At 27.6% G+C, this 19,862-nt stretch overlaps 1 protein-coding gene across 1 annotated transcript in view; it reads right to left on the bottom strand.

Moving 5' to 3' along the window:
* Positions 1 to 15,927, bottom strand: part of LOC119678708 — a 32,392-nt gene extending 16,465 nt beyond the window's left edge. The window contains exon 1 of the mRNA XM_038090702.1: positions 15,722 to 15,927. The gene's annotated coding sequence lies outside the window, so the exon portion shown is untranslated. The remainder of the gene's footprint in view (positions 1 to 15,721) is intronic.
* Between the last annotated feature and the right edge of the window lie 3,935 nt (positions 15,928 to 19,862).

Below are 19,862 nucleotides of genomic sequence, written 5' to 3'. Positions count from 1 at the left end.
TCTTAACAGAAAATATTTTTTAAGTAAAACTTTTCAAAGTTCATTGCAAAATAATGCAAATACAAATTTTACTCTTAGTTTGAAACTGCTTGAGATATGAAAAAATAAAAAAAATCGAAAATTTTCTATTATATGTAAAAAAATTAAAAATTTATTAGCTGAACTTTTCGTAGCCGTTATATAAAGCAATTATGGAACGCAGCAGACAGAGATATTTATTTATATAAACTTTTAATCAGGTGATTTAAATTAATCACTGATTCGTTATATCGAGTATTCTTCAAACTAATGCCGTTTTCGATTGGTAAATCTGTAGTAACTTTTTTAAACGAGATTCGCTTTTAGTGCAACTCTTATTTTCGATTGGTAAATTTCTAGCGAAATGTATAACGGTCGAGATTAATTTATAACACTCTAGATATTTTGCTAGAGTTGCAAGATTACCCAGAAATTAACAGCTGTTTTATATGCCTTAACAAATAAAATGTGATATATATATATATATATATATATACTAGCGGACCCGACAGACTTCGTTCTGTCAAAAAGATTTGGAATGTGGCAGTTTTTTGTACCTACCTATTTTAAATCTCCTGAACAGAACAGTTACCCCCTGGTGTGTAAGGTTCAGCTCGGGTGACCAAAGTATCTTCTCTTCCAAGAACTTTGGCCACCCTTCTGGGATGCACTAAAAAACCCCGACTAGGATGTCTGCCAGAGGGTTTTAAACTAAGAGGCGAACTTAGGGTTCAAACCTGATTGGAAAATAATCTAAAGGGACAGTGTAAACATAAAAGTGACAAATATATAAAAAGTTTGGTAGCTCGCTTGGATAATGAAGATAATGATCTGCAAAGGAAGTCATGGGGATTTAATAAACATACCTACAATAATCAACAACTTATTATAACGCCGAAACTCATCTATTCTGGTTATGTTCTTGTCTTTTAATATGTAAAAATGAATCGAAAAATGTGTTGGTAAGCGCATAACTCAACAACGCCTGAACCAATTTGAAATTAGCAATTATTCGATTTTTTCTTGCCGTAAAAACCATCGTTGGACTTCAACGAACATTTAAAAAAAAGAATTAACCAAATTGGTCCAGGCGCTGTTGACTTATGCGCTCACCAACACATTTTTTGATTCATTTTTATAACATATATAAGAAGATGAATATAATATCTGAATATTTGAGATATATATGGTATATGATATATATGAATTTATATAATATATGATACATGAATTTATGAAAAATATAAATATCAACTACTAACAAGATCAGGCTATTCTCAAAACAGCTGTATGGTCAGCCAAAATTTCAATTAATTAAAATAATATAAAAAGAATTTTTGTTGTTGTAGTTCATTACTTTTCGAAAAAATTAATTATATAATATTGCAATATTATATAAAAAAATAAATTTACTTTTAAGTAAATTGAGATATATTTGCATAGGTAATTGGACTAATCCAACTTAAGATTTATTAATATTTATAACAACTCTTAACACAATGGGTCTATAGGCTTGGGATCGCTGTTATAACCTATAATAAGAGTTCTTTTATTTGTGAGTGTATTTAAAACTTACTTACATTTATACTTAGCCATACACAAATATTTTTAACAATAATTTAAACAAGAATAAAAGATTATCAAAAGAGATAAAAAATATATATAAAGAAAAATAAAACTGATCTTAAAATCATAAATTTGATATACTATGTGGAAATAATAATAATAAAAATAAATATATAAATTATTTCCAACGTTTTTCATAAAAATTGTATATTTGATATATAATAATGCTGTATCTTAAAATCCTAGATAATTATGAAAATTGTAGAACTTTTATTTAATGCTCGTTACATTATTAAATTTTACTCCAATAAAAATAAAGATTTTCATTCTAAATGCCTTTTAGCAAAAAATTAAATTGATTATCTATTTAATTGTTATATTAAAATCTTAAAAAGTTTGCTTAACATTTTAATTGAAATATCCAAATTGTTACAAAAGAAGTTGAAGGGTTGTTTTATTTCCCGCTAAAAACGACTCACCGAGCAACTCAGTCAACTCAGTCTCCAACACATTTGACACAGAGGAGAGTATCACCTTTTAGAATGTTCATTATGGAAAAATTAATTATGAACTGAACTTTATCTCATGCGGCACTCATAATTGCAGCCCACCAAATAGAGTAGTTGAAATGTACTTGTATCTTACTATGAATGTAGGTTTGTGGGTTTGAGGATTTAAAGGAGTCATGCTAAGTTTTAGTGAAATGTCGAAACAAAAACTCAAGTACATACTTAATTACGCTGCAAATCATATTATTGACATTTGATGTGGTAGAGTAGTATGTTCTCCTCCATATTAAAATATAGCAGCAGTGAATTTATTTGACAGTTTTGCAATATCCGCCACTCAAAACCAAAACCAAAACCCTAAATTTTGCTCCAATGCATTTTTTACGATACAAGTTTAAATTTTTAATAGTTTTTAATTCTAATTTTAAATATTTGACGTCATCCACAATGCGTACATTCAATGGAATGCCTATAATTATTGCATAAATTGATACATTAAATAGTTTTGTTTACTATAAAATATTTATAGATTTGCTATATATTTAGGGTACTATTTAAAGGTACCTAATGTTTGATTGTTAACTTCCTTTTTTTTTAAAATCGAAAAACACTAGCCAAAGGTATCAGCCCTCATTGAGGTATTTGCCCATATAATAACATGAAAGGTGTTTGATAGTGTCTTTTTTCGTTTTAATCATCACAAACTCTGTATTAATTGGGAGACATAAATCACTATCTCACTCAGATGCTGACCAGACATAGATATTTTTGCAAATATCTGTGCCGCATGGGAAAGGCGAATTTACCCGAATTTCTGTCACTAGAACAAATTAATAGCTCGTCTCTAGATTTAGTTCTGGACTTTGTTCACAAAGCTTTAAATTGCTTTTATATAGGCGATTTCACGTCAAAAATTTTAATAATAAAAACAATACTAATAATAAAAATAATAGCCCAGATTAGACCAATAATATAGTGGAAAAGAGGGGAACGAACCCGCAGAACTGGCGAACGATAGAGTCATATGTGAATCAAGTCCTCAAAGCGAAAATATTAGACTTAGAAAGTAGAATAAGAAACTAAACTAATAACTAATGCAGACACAGACCATGGCTTGAAATGCCAACATAAAAAAGACTCTCCTTGAAGTAATGCGAAAGCGGTTCCAAGGGAGAATAAGTATCGCCGAAGAGGGAGTGTTTTAGTTCGTATACTACATAATAATTTTAGGGAGTCAGGCACATCATTCGACGACGGTTGGTCTGACGATGTATAAACCATTCCACCTTCTCACCACAACAAAAAAATAAAACTGTATTAATCGTTAAATAGAACATAATTTCCTTAGACGTATCAAGCAAACATTCTCTATACGCTGATGACACAGGTTAGGAATGTAACTTAACTTCCTTAAATGGAAAGAAGACGTGCCTTTGTTTCCATCTGACCAGATGAGACCCCTTGTCTAAACTTGTGGTCAGTTTCAAACCGTTACCGATTTTCTGTCAAAAAAAAACACATATTATAGTTTGTTTGACAGTTTGTTGGACTGCTTATCGGTAAGGGCCAAACGATTTATTGAATAACATAAACTAAGTAGATTCTACTTTTATTAACAGGGTTATCTTGCAATAAACTTGTATTAAATCGGTGAACAATAGTTAATTATGATAAGATAAAGGGTATTTACTGACCAACTACTCAAACCAGTCACCCATATTCTCATACTTAGGTTATAAGCTAGTGACACGCATTAAAATCTGATGAAGTTCGGCAAATAGTTCGATACTCCGAACCATTGGTTCGATTAAAAGCTTTTTGGTTCAATTATGCTAAAAAGTATAAATTTTGGTTCAATTATACCAAATAGTATGAGATTCTGGTTTAAAACTCATCAGAGATATCAATGTTAATATCTGTCTTTACAGAACACATGACCATAGGCCTACTCTGTAGTATCTCCTGCAATGCGTGTCTACCGGCTCTTGAAGAGAGGACACCAGAATTTTAATAATAAAAACAATACTAATAATAAAAATAATAGCCCAGATTAGACCAATAATATAGTGGAAAAGAGGGGAACGAACCCGCAGAACTGGCGAACGATAGAGTCATATGTGAATCAAGTCCTCAAAGCGAAAATATTAGACTTAGAAAGTAGAATAAGAAACTAAACTAATAACTAATGCAGACACAGACCATGGCTTGAAATGCCAACATAAAAAAGACTCTCCTTGAAGTAATGCGAAAGCGGTTCCAAGGGAGAATAAGTATCGCCGAAGAGGGAGTGTTTTAGTTCGTATACTACATAATAATTTTAGGGAGTCAGGCACATCATTCGACGACGGTTGGTCTGACGATGTATAAACCATTCCACCTTCTCACCACAACAAAAAAATAAAACTGTATTAATCGTTAAATAGAACATAATTTCCTTAGACGTATCAAGCAAACATTCTCTATACGCTGATGACACAGGTTAGGAATGTAACTTAACTTCCTTAAATGGAAAGAAGACGTGCCTTTGTTTCCATCTGACCAGATGAGACCCCTTGTCTAAACTTGTGGTCAGTTTCAAACCGTTACCGATTTTCTGTCAAAAAAAAACACATATTATAGTTTGTTTGACAGTTTGTTGGACTGCTTATCGGTAAGGGCCAAACGATTTATTGAATAACATAAACTAAGTAGATTCTACTTTTATTAACAGGGTTATCTTGCAATAAACTTGGATTAAATCGGTGAACAATAGTTAATTATGATAAGATAAAGGGTATTTACTGACCAACTACTTAAACCAGTCACCCATATTCTCATACTTAGGTTATAAGCTAGTGACACGCATTAAAATCTGATGAAGTTCGCAAATAGTTCGATACTCTGAACCATTGGTTCGATTAAAAGCTTTTTGGTTCAATTATGTTAAAAAGTATAAATTTTGGTTCAATTATACCAAATAGTATGAGATTCTGGTTTAAAACCGGTTCAGTTGAAAATTAGTTCACAGCACTTCTTGTAACAGATGCACATGATCTTTATAAATATTTTTGGAAGGTTCAATGGTACAGTCTTTTTATTTACTTTTCATGGTTATAGTTACTTAGTTAGTTGTGGTGGAGGGAGAAATGAGTCCTCCTCAATTAGCTAAAAAAGCTGTTTTGAATCTACGAAACTTCATATTAGTGGTAGTAGAGAGAATGTCAAGCTAGAACAAGCCAGAGGCTTTTATAAACGCAAGAAACTGGCCAATGCTAATGCTAAAGATATCGCCGAGTGTTTTGAAGAAGGAGCCAGCAAAAACTTAAGCCTTGTTCTAGCTAAACCTGGACATAGACACATCAGGTGTTCTGGTGTCCTTTCTTCAAGAGTTGGTAAACACGCATTGCAGGAGATACTACATATAAATAATATGTAGTATCTCCGTAATGATATAAATAATAATAATGAACCGTAATTGATTGCGATGCCATCAATTAATTTCTTTTTAAAAATAAAACTAAATATTTTAAAAAATGCAACTAAAATAAATAAAACCCACAATGAGAATAGTTTTTATTGCATTGCTATAAAAATATTTTATATATTATACTGTGAAGTAAATGCAAATTGAATGTTGCAAGCTAGTCGCTAGTCACTTGATGTTATCCTTTTTACAAACACCCAAAAGGACACTTTATGCTATCAATAAAAAATCAAACTAATTGCTACCAACTCTGCACTTGTCGAACCAAGTTACAATGTTGAGTAACGTAAAATGAAATACTGTAGCACTCCTCCGTACAATTACGTCTATTGAAGCCTTCCACAGTTATAATATGCAGAATATCCCTAGAAATATATGCTCTAAGTTACAATAAAAAACCAAAAGTCAACATTAAAATAATTCACGTTGCGACAGAATCGAACCTTTGCTACCGAAATTGTATGCAGTAAGATTGTAAAAGGTAAAATGATCCAGTATCCGTAGATATACATTAAAAAAGGATATACGTACACAATAAAATAACGTAATATTTAAAACGGAAGGATGTGCGTACAGAATAAACAAATGTGCTACGCTGTGTTGCATATGTCTTTTATACTCTAGACTATACTATACTACATACTACACATATGACACTTGGTACATGTCTGTAAGCAAATATATTTCATATAAACATTACTTAAGACAAACATCTATATATATGTATGTGTGTATAAAATGTATCTGACATTTAAGTGAAGTTTCTGCATGGGTGCAGTTTTGTGCGTAAATCGATGCCATTGCTTTCTTTAGAAGCTATGGGTATGTTCCAGTTTTCAACTGAAATAATTTTGATTTTTAAAAATATTGAATGTCCTGTCGGTTATCTAAATATTAGATATATTTTAAAAATAAATATTCTTTTAGTTATTTTTGTTGGATTTTGTTTAAACGTTAAATTGAATTCAATGAGGCAAACAACCAATTCTTATTAATTTTGTTGGACAAGGTGGGATGTGAACTCACCCATATTTAGTGGTTATGATCTACTACGCTTTACCTATATTTCAATAATGCTAATATTTAAGTGATAGATAATTAATTTTTTACATTTATACATTTATAAAATATAGCAATTTTTTGTGGCAATTTTAATTAAATTGGCTGCAAGTTTTTATTCGATTATTACTATGACATTTCGTAATTTTCGCATCTTAACCTAACCGCATGGTGTGGAACAACACAACCTTGTTGCAATTTATGCGTTTATGGTCATTAATTAGAATTTTTTTAGATTATAATGTAGGTTAAAAGGATTAGGATTACTGACACCGTACACACCTATTTATTTTTAGATATTTTCGAAAAATGTCGAAATTAAAAATTTAACTCTATGAGAAATATCGATGTATAAATTTTGAAGAATTGTTATAAAACATGATCTCATATAACAGGATTTGAACAGTAATAAAGAAGCAACAACAAAAATTTGATTAATTTAATGAAATTTGGCTGACCACACAACACTGTTTCGAGTATTGCCAAGTACTCATCATGATGAGTAAGATAAGACATTCGATAAAAAAAAAACAACGTCAATAATCCCATATAATTTAAAATAATATATTTAAGTCAATAAATAATTTTGAAAGCAATAAGTGTTCTTATGAGGCTTTTTGATATTCTAATAAACTAAATAAGATATGTGAAAGAAACGTGTAAAATCATATATAGAGATATATGTTGTAATCCTATATCTAAATTAAATAGTTTGAAACTTAATATTTTTATACTAACTATATTAATATTTAAACAGAATCTCATCAGAGGTATCAAGGTTAATATCTGTCTTTACAGAGCACAGTATCTCCTGCAATGCGTATCTACCGGCTCTTGAAGAAAGGACACCAGAACGCATGTTGTGTTTATGTTCAGGCTTGAGCAGAACTAGGCTTAAGTTTTTGGGGGCTCCGTTCTTTAACACACTCAGCGATATCTCCAGCATTAGGATTGGCCAGACTCTAGTCGTTATAAATGTTTCTAACTGGTTTTGGTTTGACCATTTACTACCCATTATTACGAGAATTTGTGAATTCAAAACGGGTTTCTTAGCTAATTAAGGAGGATTCGTTGCTCCCTTCATTTCAACTAATTAAGTGACTAACTATATAAAAACTATTATATATAAGTACAGTATATAAGAAATATTTATTTTTGAGATTATTAAAAAAAATACTTTAAACTTGATGGCTCAGAACTATGAAAGTAAATAAAGAACTATCGAGGTTAACTAAAAAAACCAGTACAGAAAATAAAATGAATAGGCGAGAAAATGATTGGGACGTCTATGCATTGCATAAGCTCGGCGATGATATTCCACACGTTGCCCTTATTTAAAACCCCATAAGGAGCCCTGTAAGGACGTTAATGTGCAATGTCTTGCAGGGATAATATACACTCGATATGTAATTAAATCGGTTGGCTGTTAAATCATAATATTATAAACTTAATGTTATAACCTACCTAGTAATAATCAAGTGTTGATCTAACAAGACCCAGTGTTGTTATGTTGCCCTATGGTTTGAAGCGGTTTTGTCAATGACGTATCAATAACAAATCGAGTTTTAACACTCCGAAACTAATTCTATTTTTTACCATTATCCATTTTCTATTAGAATTAAACTCACGAATTGTTTTATTTGTAATATTATTTTATTTTGTTGAAATTATTATTATTAAAATTGATGATAATAAACTAAAATTTTGGAAAAAAATATTATATTGATTAAGCTATGATTTTCCTCCTTAGATAAATTACCTCCCCAAAATACTTATGCTCTTAATTGGCCTTTAATAACTCACGTATCAAATTTGGTTTTATTCAAATTTTTTGCATTGCTAGCATTTTTGGTTCAATATAAAAAATATTCGCAAGATACGGATGCGATGTGAGAAAATAAAAGAAAAAAGAAAATGTATCTTAAGGATAAAATAATTGAGTGTTAATGGCTGCCCTTAAAAGCAAATAACTGTTTTTCGTAATGTTAATAATTTTCGTTTATTAAAATAAATAACTTTTTTATGCTTTCATAAGCACTTATAGCTTCTGCTTAGTTTCTACATAGTTAAGATACAGACCAGAAACCGAATTCGTGTTATGGATAAAAAATTAAGCAAGCGCCTCTGTGATTATTTTTAGATTAACCGATTTATTGCTGAGTTGAGTAATTGTCTCTTGTTTGCACTTGAACGTGAATAGAAAGTTTTTATAATAATTTAGATAAATGTCATATATGCGTTTATGTATATGTTATATGCAGTGGAGCTGTTTTTTTTATATATAAATATTCTATAGTCTATAAGAGCGCAACTAGTGAAATTAGATATATTTAATAGTATGGAACTATATGGAGTTAATAATAGTAAATTGTAAACGGCAGATGAACTTGCAAAGCAAGGATCAAGCCATAATTTCTGTAGCCCAGAGCACAGAATACCACTAAGAATACCACACATGTCGGCAACCTATGTCTATAAGTGGATAACCTCACTTCATCTTAATAGATGGAGAGAGTTGAGCACTTGTAGACAGACCAAACTCATGTTGCCAAAACCGTGGGCCAGGGAAGCGATAAAAGTGCTTAGCTATTCGCGGAGCACTCTATGCTGGCTGACCTCTCTAATTACTGGACATGGGAACTTCAAGTATCACCTCAAAAAGATAACTCTTGCTGAGGAAGACACTTGCAGACGATGTCTAGAAGAAAAAGAAACAGCGGTGCATATATTGTGCCAATGTCCAGCACTGGCCAGTAGGAGGAAGACTGTCTTGGGACACCATTAGGTTGGTGACGACTTGGCAGGAAGCCTCAAGCTAAATGAGCTGCTTGCATTAACAAAAGATATGCGAACGGAAGCTTCTCTAGCTTTAACTCAATAACAACATCCGAGAATCGAATGACTAAAAAGGACCCAAGTAGTTTCGTGGTCTACTTCGACTAATCCTTCAATTCAGTGGGGCCACTTGTTGGACAGTGCGCTGTCCAAACGTCACACCATATATATAAATCGTAAACGGTATTTACTTTTATTCACAAAATATAAATAAAAGAGCATAAAATGAACATTTTAGTTATTATTGTACAAAGTATTTGTTGTTGTCTGGATTTAAAAACTTTACAATTCACTATTTTACTGCAAGAAACCACATCACTATCATCGTGCATATAGAATTATAATCATATACGGTAGTGATTAACTATCGTATGGCCTCTCTGTTAAGTAAAACCGATCATATTGTTCGTCTACGTTTTGCGAAGTTGGAAAATTTATTCATCTGAGGAAATGATATTTGGCAATACTGCGTTCATGTAAGCAAAATAACCGCTTCGATCTATTGAGCCTATTTTTGAATGTCAGTGAAATGTTATCTGTTTTAGAACCTGTTACATTTCATCTTTAAAACTTTTTGCATATTCCCATTTAAAATGTTCAGCAGATCTTATTCAATTCGGGCATTAATTTTCCGAAGTAAATGCTTTTTTACTCCTATAAATAGTAAAATTACCAAAATATGAACCTAACGTTGCCATTAGTTTGAAAATAATAACAGTTTGAAATTATTTGCAATTCAATTAGACTATCCTGTATTAATTGCAACACTTATTATTTATAATTATGAATATATTGATCATAATCAATATGATCCTATTCAGCAACATTTCTCTGTTATTTTTATAGTTTCTAATTCAATATCCATATTACTGCAAGTGATCTATAGTATAACACAATCATTACCAATTACTTCCACTGTTCGTTGGAATGATTCTGTCGTATATATACATAGGTTCTTGAGTTATAACATACTATGCACAATATATTATGTAAATCTAATTTATTTTAATATGTTTCCAGGTAGTTAGCAGTACTTCTAACATAGATAATTTTTAGAGAAATCAGTGGAAATTCTGTACTGTATTAGTATTTTGTTACAGTTATGTGTAAAATTATTATTTACTTCGAAAATTATTATTTACTCTGACAGCCAGACTGTTATTAAAGCTCTGTGTTCTTAGATTTTCAAGTCGAAACAGGGCTTTGGGTGTTATGTGTTCCTACAGTTACTTGGAGCTCTGAATAAGGTAAGCCTTTACTGGGTTCCGGGTCACAGGGGGTTTTTGGGAAATGAACAAACTAACCTAGCCAGAACTGCAACAAAAATTGCTTTCACAGGCCCTCAACCCTTTTGTGTGTTAAACTAGGCCAGTACAAAACAAATTAGCAAGAATAGGGAAAATCATACGCGGCTGGAGTGCTGAGAAGACTACCCAGGACTTAAACAAAGCAAAGCACTGATAAAACTGGTAAAACCGTAGAAAAACATTCTTAAATTCTCAAAATGTAATTAAAGGTTGCTAAGGGTCATTATGGTGTAAAATATCGGAATGCAAATTATGCGTCGAAGATGAGAAAACTACTATGTATATTCTATGCTACTGTCCAGCTTTAACAAAGCACAGAACAAACTTATTTCATATGCAATTTCTGTCACCAAAACAGATTAAGAGCTCTTCTCTAGATTTAGTTGTGGACAATGTTTACAAAGCTTTAAAGGGCTTTGTGTAAACAATAGTAAAATTGGTACAATAGGACTCTTCTGGGTTTTTTTTTCTGGACTTTTAATAATAATACTTATTAAATGAAGTACTAAATTACTTATAAGATTTTATATTTTGTTAAATATTTCTATGGTTATTATTTCCATCCTTGTAAATGATATTTTTTTTTAAATTAGATTGAAGCTTATTAGTCTATGTTAATTTAACAGAGTAGACGGCAATGTAAACTATAACAAAATATCACAATAATATTGAATAATATTGTACATGAAGTAAAAAGAATCAGATTAATCCATTTTCGGGAATGTAAACTTTCTTTTATTTATGTATTTGTAAAACTAACACATTTGCAAGTTGCTATTATTTTATTATTCGGCACAAAAAGTACAAACACTATAACAGCGTAGGAAAAAAAATGGAACAAAATGTCCTTAATCCTTTAATATCTTTGCATTCATAACTATTTTTTTAAATGTATATAACTTGTTGTGAGAGGAATTATTTTACATAATTCAGTGTATAAACACAGCACAAAACAATTTTATAAGGTGTGAAATAATTAGATAAAATATACGACTAAAAACTTTACTCGAGTTTAATAGAATATACCGCAATGTTGGTATTACTGAAGGATAATGTTAACTGTATTATGTGATAGAGTTTGTGTGGCAAAATGTTTTAAGCTTAGAGGTAATTTTAATGACATAATTAATTTCGTAGAAATCAGTTGAAACTTTAAAACGATTTTTAGACTTAAATATCAAATATTTTTCCAAAATAGCAAAATTTAAATTAAAATATTTAAAACAAAGCCAAGAAATGTGACTCGATACATTTAGCTATTTTATTTTTAATTACGATTTTACGTATATATATATATATATATATATATAGTATATACATTTAGTCTTAAATTAAAACAATGCATATATCGAATAATATTTACAAATATCACATAATAAATAAATAGTATTTTATTATTTATAAAAACCGGAGTATTTTTCAAGAGCAGTGACACTAAGCAGTAAGATACTATAATAATAAAATAGAGGTGTTATTTATATAAAATATATCAAGCAATTATTAAATTATAACCCGATCTATCATATAGTTGAGAAATCATACAAACTTGCATTTTGTAAAACTATTATAACAAAACGTTTTCTACTAAAAGTAATGAAAATTGATTATTTATCAGATTAAAGATATCAATATAAATGACTATAATGTTTAGAAAAATACGTTTAAAAGTTTTACAATAAATAATACAATACCAAATACAATATCTTTGATCATTTATTAAAAGATTAAAAACAGTAATAATGGAAAATAATCTTCTAAAAGCAATTTGTGTATTTAATAAAATTATTTATTATTATTATTTATTTTTATTGGTCAATATTGAGAAATAAGAGAAGTACAGAAAAAAGCTTAAGAAATACATATGAGAATATTAAAAACAATGTTATTAATTTTTAAAATTAAATTTTTTAAAAATTAAAATTTTGATATTAATAAAAATTTATATATCAGAATTGAATATTCAAACTAATATTTAAATGTAAAAAAAAAAAATTATGGAATTTTAGAAAGAATTTTCTATATACGATACAATAGTCTACATGTTATAATAAATGTTATTTGGAAATTAATAAAAATATATTAAAAAACTAATAGAATAAAATAGTATTATTTATTAAAGATAACACAAAAAATTTAAAATTTATAAAAACTGTTATATTAAATATATAAATATAAATTATTAAACAATTTATAACAATTTATATTGATAATAATCATGATCAAATATATTAATAACAAATATATATAAACTAATTAAATATATAAATAATAGCATTAGTATTAAAAAATTAATGTATTGATAATAATAAAAAATTATAGATATAAATTTTAGTTATATTAGCAAAAACGATAGACAAAAAATACAATATACAAACTAATATAACTAAAGAATAATTTTGAAAATTTAAATGTAAAAATAAAACTCTGAATAAATAAATACCAAAAGTAATGCTATAATATTAAAATAAAAAAATAAAATGTAGATTGCAATTAAGGGTCAAATTGTGTAAACAATAAAAATAAAATTAATAATAATAATAATATTAAAAACTGTCAAAAAAATTAATGATATTCTCATAAAAATTTATGTTTTAAAGATAATTATTTATATTAATTTTTTTATTTTATTTTAAAAAGCAACAATTTTATTCCTTGCATATTGTACGGGCTAATTGATCAAAATTCAATAACATATAATTGTACTTTATAAAAATGTATATTAATAAAATTAAGAAAAATTACAAAAATGAAAAAAATCTAAATGTATATAAGTGAGAAAAATATTTAAATTTTAAAAATTTATCAATTGTTAGAAAAACATAAACAAAAATTAAATAAAATTTTAAGTAAGTTTACAAAATTAAATATGTCCTAATTTATTTAAATTTTAAAAATTTATCAATTGTTAGAAAAACATAAACCAAAAGTAAATAAAATTTTAAGTAAGTTTACAATATTAAATATGTCCTAATTATAATTATCAATTAATTAATATAACAAATTAAAAAGAAACATTTCAAAATTTAAATGTTAAAACAAATTGTGTAATAATTGTATAATATAAAATTACTGTAAATATATTATTAAAGAAATAAAAAATATTTTTAATTTCGTTTGTGTAAATGAAATTATATCATTTTATAAAATCAAATTATTAATATATTATAATATATTATTTATGTGTTAAAATAAACATAAATTCAAAATTAATAATATTCTAATGATAAAATTTAATTAAAGCTGAATTTAGTCAATTTTAACAATTCAGACTAAATTTCAACAATTCAGACTTTTAATAAAACTAAAATTTAAGCTTTAAAAATATGAAATATTAAAGTTTTACAGAAAATAAAAAATAAAATGAAATAAATATTAAAAAAAACTGTTATAAAATAAGTATAATATAATATAGCCATCAAAAATTTTAATAAGATTTGTTAACAGAAAACTATTTAAAATAGATACAATATTATTAAATATAACAAAATCTATTAAAATATATATTTATTAATTATATATTAATTATATATATTAATTATAATTATAACAAAATAAGCATAAGGTAATACAACCCTAACGTTTATAATTATTTAAATATTAAAGTTATAATACTGATATTAAAATTTTCAAAATGATATTGTAAATCTAAAATAATAATATTGGTTTTAAAAAGGGGCTAATTAGTCAATAGTTAAATAATACACTTTTAAAAAAAATTTAGTTTTAAAAATAAAAAATTTTTTAAAAACAAAATTTTTTAAATATGCTAATTTTCATTATTTAGCATATTTTAAAAACAAAATTATTATTAAAAAATTTTGGTAATTTACAAAACAATAAATTATTATAAATGTAAAATATTATTGAAAATAACAAAATTAAAAATACAACACAAATTATTAAAAATCACCATACCAGTGATTAATAAAAAATATTTTTTAAATGACTATAAAATAAAGTAGAGCAATTAAAAAGTTTAAATAAATTGAACAATAAAAATGATAAGAGCTACGTGTAAGATAAAACACAGAAAAAAGTCATATAAAATGTTATTTTATTATATTTTATTAATATTAATATATATATATATATATATAATATTATATATAATAAATTTATTTTAAAAAGGTAATTAAAATAAAGTTACTAGAAATAAGCATAGCTCAATTTATACAACTAAAATTAAAAGCATAAAAATTTAAATTTATTGAAATAGTAATTAGTATAATAAAATGAAATTGAATGTGGGCGAGGTAACAAATAATAAATAAGTGTGAAATATAAAAAAATTAATAATATAAAATCAAGTTGTAATTACTATAATAAAATAAAATTAAATGTGGGGAAATAAACGTAAATAATTGTAAAATATGAAAAATGATAAAAATTAAGCGTTTGTTGAAAAAAGTTGTAAGCATTTAAATAGTTTATTAATTAATTACAAAGACTAATTAATTATTTAATTTTTTTAACTAAATATATATAAATATATATGAATTAAATATTCTTAAAAAATCTTAAAAAATACATAGATATTTATTAATAATAAAATAAATAATTTCATGTTTGGTGCGTAGCAATTTTTAATTTATCGCTTTGTATTATCGATAATATTTATTAAAATCTTAACAAACAATTGTGATAAAATAAAAATGATTAATTGCAAATTTTATCAATTTTTTCAAATCAAGTAATATTGAATATAATATTTTTTGAATTGAAGTCAATTTTCTTCATATAAATAGAAAAACTCACTGCGTTCTTTTTATGAAAATAAAACTCCTTTAGAGTTTTGGATTCAATTAATTTATATTATTTCAAAATTAAAAAATTATAGATCATAATTTCACTGTTTTGATGTCCGACGGCCACAAAATATAACACAAATTCATTCACATAACACCAAAAAACATAAAAAAAAAACCAAAAAAAAAGTTAATCTATTGTAATAACTTAAAACTCACAGAAAGCAGAGTTTGCGTTTCCGTTTTAGCCAATTGTCACACTCGTCTGCTTAAATCGCCTCGAGTTGTCTTCACTTCACTGTAACTGTGTAACTGTAACACCTGTGGAGCACCTCTTCACTGAAGTCGACTGAACTGAATGAACGAATATCCTTTTGTGTCGTCTGCTTTTATAGGTGAGTGTTGCAACTGAAACAACTGAACAAACGAAAACCTTTTTTCATGCAGTATCAGCTATCGTCTCTGCCATCTCGTTTCCTGGCGCTCATGTGCAAGTGTTATGCGTTGGCGTTGACGTTGACGTTGACGCTTGGTGTCGACGCGTAGCCGTCACTGTTACTGTTGCTGTTGCTGTTACGGTTACTCTTGACGTTAAAAGGCAGAGCCCATAATGTACATGTGCAGTTGTTTGTCTTTTTAATGGGGGGAAATGCGTGCGGTTTAACTGTATTATCTGATGATATTAACTGATAATTGTGCGTACAAATCATTTGCTCACTGCCCTCACATTCCCAACACTTACTTCCTTGCAACATGTTGCCAATAAAAATGCGTCAAGCTTATATGAAAAATGAATGAAAAAATTTTTTTAAACAATTGACATATTTTTTATTTATTATGGTTAATTGCATTGTGTTTATAAATTATAAAATGAAATAAATTATTTTACATATTAAATAAATTAAATCAAGAGTATTATTATAGTTTAATATTATATATTGTTATAATTGTTTTTTTTTAATTATTACTGAAATTCTATACGAAATGTATGTATGTATGTATTGTATCGTATATAAGCAATCTATTGTTTATATGTAAATGCTTATTGAAATAGTTTAGTGAATTTATTAAATTTTTTCAAATTAAAAAAAAAATGCAAATTATTTGTTTACATAGAATTTTTTTTATTTTTTTTTCATTGGTTTATTTATTGAATCTTACTAAATAAAAACTGACAATAATGATTTTCTTTTAAGGCGATTTAGTGCAATTGCAGAAGATAAATGTCGAACATGAGGACTTAAATCCGACTTGAGTCTATCTGGGAATTTAGGTGTAGATAGTTGGTAGTTGGTAGATTTAGGTCTTTATGTAGGTTTTTGTTTTTGACATACCACGGAGCGTACATAGCTTGTCGCAGAATTTTTTTTGTACTATCTACGGGGACAGATAATCGTCAAGTAACTGTCGAAGACTATTATATCTTGTAAAAGTTTTTGTATTTTTTGGCATTTGGTTTAGAAGTATAGTAGGCCCATACTTTTTTGAAACAAATAATTCTATTTGCTAAAATGTTGTTTTAACATAATGGTGTTCTCTCTCCATAAGTTACAAGCCTTACAATACAATGTATAAATTTGTTTTTATTTCATTTCTCTACTACTATAGAGGGTAACTTATTGTGACAAGTTCCGGGAAATTTATGTAAAATTGATTAAAACCTACGGATATCTATTACTGCTGTTATTATGATTAGTCCAATTACTTTCTGTGGAAAGATTTTATCGTATAGCTTGATCATTAGATCTACTTTCGTTTGGAGATTACTTTTATTATAATGTTGACTGATCGGCGTTCATTCTTCGAGATTTGTTAAAAAAGCAATATCTTCTGCTTTTTTTAATATTTATTCAATTAAAAAAACAATTATTTAGTTTTTATACAAGGAAAAATAATGTTAAAATTTTAATTAAACACTCTTCGCGTCTCTTTATATTTTCTTCAAATTCAGGTGATTTTTCTTTTTTCGGTAAGAAAAAAGATTGTTTTTTATAACTTTTATAATACCGACTATGCCAATTATATTTTTATTATATTTTTTTGTTTTGCATTTCGGAAATTTTCCGAAAGCGTAATTTAATGTTTAGGGTGTGGAAATTGACCCTAAAAGAATCGTGTCAGTCCGGACAATCATCAAACTCTCGATGCTTTGAAAGCGAACATCTATCAAGTTATGGTCGAGTTTTTTCGGGTATATAAAAAGTTCCTGTATTGTAAAATATCGCATAGAGGACATTTGAATGTTGATGTATTCCATCAAAGGTCCAAATAAAATGTATTGAAATCGAAATATATTGATCGAAATTCCAATCATGACTGTGGTTTATTTATGGTCAATTTCGAAACCACAAAATGAATAACACTGTATTTTTAGGCTCGACTAATTTGGAAATATTTATCTTAATATATATTTTGGCAAATAATAACATCTTATTTAATAAAATGGATTAAAATTTATTAAAATGTCCAAAAGATCTTGGTGTTCGTCATGCATTTTTTAGTAAGTCTTTTTAACTATTTAATAACATTTTGGATGAGATCAGCACCTAGTAATTTAGTATACTATTTGAGAAATTTTTCCGCACTTAACTCAAATTATCGTATTCTATGTTTTGTATTTCTGTTATATATTAATAATACAATCACTAAAAACTAAAATATACTTATTTTGATTGTTTGAATTAACCTCATTAAAGCTGTTCTCGATGACGAAGGTTTATGCCTAAAGGGACATACATAGTGTGCTTTGATAGTGTTTTAATCTTTATTACAATAGAATAGCACGGTTATCTTTAGATTAAGTGCGGTGTAATAAACGCACTCCTAGATGTTTAGAGTAATGTGGATCCTTGGCCATAGAAGTATACTTGCAATTGAAGCAATTGACTAAACAACGAAATCTCTTTCAAAGTGCACTGATATTACTTTCCCAATATCCAAGAGTTTTGACCTTCATAACATGTTAAATGTTTAAATCAATGACATAAAGAAGCTAGACAGTATAGAAGTCAGTATTCTGACGTCAAATGCCACAAAATTATTATTTATAAAAATAATAGTATAAAATTAGTAATTGTAATCAAAAATGGGCTGGTATTATACCTTGCGAGATAGGCGGAAACGAATTCTTTCGTTCCTTGGTATAATGAACAATGAACAAACATAGTTCAATTTATTGATATTAGGATTGTAAGAAGAGAAAAACTTGCAGAATTTGTAATATCGCACAACTTACTGTCTTCAATCAATGGATTATGACTCAAAGCCTTGTATGCAATAAATGCGTGAATATTAAGTCTGCTATCAGATGTTCGTTAGAGGCGAGAGATCTTATAGTTTCAAAATTCGTTTCATAGCAAAAACAGAAAATTTTTACTTAAAGTATTGAAATTTTGCTTAACAAAATTAACTAAAATTGTTGTTGTTGTTTTTTTCATTTTGTATTTGAACCCTTCTAACTTTTAAATAGTTTCTTTTTGTCATAAGACGCGTCATTCTCGGCAAGAAAAAATTAACATTTAAAATTTTCACTTTTTAGTATACTTCTCTGTGAAAATGGTTTTATTAGATTTGAATTATGTTACAAAGCTGGAGAGTTTGTAGTTAAACTGTGATAGATAATGCACTTAACATTAAGAGAGTGTTTATGAGAGACACTCATATATTCATAGACTCATAGAGTGAACTGTCATGGAGAGTCTCTCCATGGAATTATCTACTACAAATTGAATTAAGGCCCAGTTAGACAGTAGGTAACGTAAGAAATTAATTCGAAGCGAAATGCACAACCAACCAAACCTGCGTATTTGATAGGAACGAAGTAAATAAAAAGGGTGTACTTTGTTTATTTCGTTTCTATCAAACACACACGTTTGGTTGGTTGTGCATTTCGCTTTAAATTAATTTCTTACGTTACCTACCGTCTAACTGAGCCTTTAGATTAAAGATCAATAAAACTACATTGCTAATATATATAAATATTACTTAATGGAAATTTTAGCCGAAGCAGCTCTCTAACAAAGAAACTATTATCCACTTTGTCAAATTCCAACGTTAAGATGAAAGTCGGGTGATACCACACATTCTTAAATCAGAATGCCACTTTATTTAATGTTTTCCCATTTCGTATATATAATGCAAATACATTTATATTAAATATTTATGATAAAATAATATTATTGAATAAATTTGTTTATCAATTTAGATTTACCCAAAAATTCCAAACACCTTAATAATCAGTTTATCTAAAACCATTATCAGCTCTATCGTTTTATCATCCATTGAATCAATGAAGTGGGAGATGAATATTGTTGTTATATGGAATAAAAATAATTGTCAAGTGGCAATTAATAAATAACAA

This window comes from Teleopsis dalmanni, chromosome 2 (assembly GCF_002237135.1).
Source record: "Teleopsis dalmanni isolate 2A chromosome 2, ASM223713v2, whole genome shotgun sequence".
In the NCBI taxonomy this organism is placed as follows: domain Eukaryota; kingdom Metazoa; phylum Arthropoda; class Insecta; order Diptera; family Diopsidae; genus Teleopsis; species Teleopsis dalmanni.
The sequence above is the reverse complement of the archived record's forward strand: the minus strand, read 5'-3'. Positions and strand labels throughout refer to the sequence as shown.